At 41.9% G+C, this 2,241-nt stretch overlaps 1 pseudogene; it reads right to left on the bottom strand.

Annotated features, from left to right (window-relative positions):
• Positions 1 to 804: 804 nt before the first annotated feature.
• LOC129048442 (BCL2/adenovirus E1B 19 kDa protein-interacting protein 3-like) lies at positions 805 to 1,897 on the bottom strand (annotated as a pseudogene).
• Positions 1,898 to 2,241: the final 344 nt, after the last annotated feature.

Below are 2,241 nucleotides of genomic sequence, written 5' to 3'. Positions count from 1 at the left end.
CCCTTAAATAGTAATTTTAATATCATTATTTATTCTTTTGAAATATAAAGTATTATAACTGAGATAAGGTTACAGATAATTTAAAAAATATATGTCATCACTAGTATATTAAAATTATTTATACTTAGATATTTATATCTAATATCCAAAGAAAATTTACTATCAAATTGTTACAGTAGATATTAATCTGACATGCTTATTAATTGATCCCATAGATATAATAATAGGTCAGCTGGGCTTGGTGGCTCATGCCTATAATCACAGCACTTTGGGAAGCCGAGGTGGGCGGATCACCTGAGGTCAGGAGTTTGAGACCACCCTGACCAACATGAAGAAACCCTGTCTCTACTAAAAAAAATACACAATTAGCCGAGGATGATGGTGCATTCCTATAATCCTAGCTACTCGGGAGGCTGAGGCAGGAGAATCACTTGAACCCGGGAGGTGGAGGCTGCAGTGAGCTGAGATTGCGCCATTGCACTCCAGCCTGGGCAACAAGAGCAAAACTCCGTCTCAAAAAAAAAAAAAAAAAAAAGATATAGTAATAGGTTAGCAAAATTTTACAGTGTTTTTGTTTGTTTGTTTTTGAGATGGAGTCTGGCTCTGTCACCCAGGCTGGAGTGCAGTGGCGTGATCTCAGCTCAGTGCAACCTCTGCCTCCTGGGTTCAAGCGATTCTCCTGCCTCAGCCCCTAAGTAGCTGGGATTACAGGTGTCCACCACCACGCCTGGCTAGTTTTTGTATTTTAGTAGAGACAGGGTTTCACCATGTTGGCCAGGCTTGTCTTCAACTCCCGACCCAGGTGATCTGCCTGCCTCGGCCTCCCAAAGTGCTAGGATTACAGGCATGAGCCACCGCGCCCGGCCTTACAGTCTATTCTTATGTTTTACTAAATTAGGAATGCCACTCTTACAGAACAAAACAATGCAAGTGATGTGACTACCCAAAAATCATGAATCATAATAGTCTTCAGTTAGATATGTTGCAATCTCAGATATATTTCTACTATGTAAACAGAGTCAAATTCCAATTCTTTATCAAAAAGTGCAGGCGAAGGTTGCCTGATGTGTTCCAATGTAGATCCTTAATCCAATGGCCAGCAGATGAGAGAGCAGCAGAGATGGAAGAAAAATCTTAAGAAATTCTGCTGAGAATATGCCCCCTTTCTTCATAACACTGTTTCTTGTGTTGAGAGTGACTGTGCATTTTGGGTGTTTAGAGAGAAACTTTCTCAGGGGAATATTTTCTGGTCGACTTGGCTAATATTATATGAAATCTGAATTTTTCTTTCAGATGCTTTTAACCTCTTAATACAATTTTATTCAGACTGAGAGCTGTTTTTCTCTTCAGTGCCTTCGGTGTCTGTCTTCAGAAGGGACACCCGAAAGTGTCTCATGGTGTTTCTGAGTGAGTTGGGCTGTCACAATGAGAACTCTTTGGCACTCTATCCAGACCCATGCTGGGAATCCAGCAGTATTACTTTGTCACCATTATAAATAGAAACGTAGGCTGAAACATTGCTCCCATTTCCATGATTGCAAAACTGCAATCCTACCCAGGGGTCCTGCAGGTTCTCCTCCTGCAGTTCAGGGACCCTGCTCCATAATGTGACACTGGAGTGCGGCTGTGGCAGTTGGAGTCCATGTGGAATATGGGCTGCCAGCTGTGTGCTGTGAGCTGTGCCTCGGTGGTAGATGGTAGGGGAAGAGACCGGACACAGGCCACCAGGACAGGGCAAGCAGGATTGCTGCAGCCCTTGGCCTAGGGAGTAGGGACCCTTTGCTTTGAAATGTAAATAGCCAAAAGAATAGTATCCTATCTCACAGTGTCTGTAAAAGAACCAGAGCCTACCTTCAGCAGGCACCTGGCTGTAAGTTGCAAAACTACCTCCTATCATGAAGATGTCAGAGGTTTATTTTTCCTTTGAATATAACCAATTAACATACACAGATGGCCTCCCCAGTTACCAGGCGAATTTAGGATAAGCTGTGTATGACAAATGGTGCTGTCAAATCTTCTACTTGAGGACAATTATAGAGACCTTTCTGTCTTTGCAATCTCTTGAGCAGATTGTCTGTGATTCATGTCACATCACATTCTGGTTTTATTGTGCAGTAAAACACTTTTCTTTCTGTTCTGTTATTGTGGTGTTTTTCTAGGATTGGAGATAATTTTCCTTTTAATTATATTTCTCAAACACTGTCCACAATTACCAGACATCGTATATATGTATAAGGTGCC

Source organism: Pongo abelii, chromosome 8, assembly GCF_028885655.2.
Source record: "Pongo abelii isolate AG06213 chromosome 8, NHGRI_mPonAbe1-v2.0_pri, whole genome shotgun sequence".
Lineage (NCBI taxonomy): Eukaryota > Metazoa > Chordata > Mammalia > Primates > Hominidae > Pongo > Pongo abelii.
Note: the sequence above shows the minus strand (reverse complement) of the source record. Positions and strands in the feature narration are given on the sequence as shown.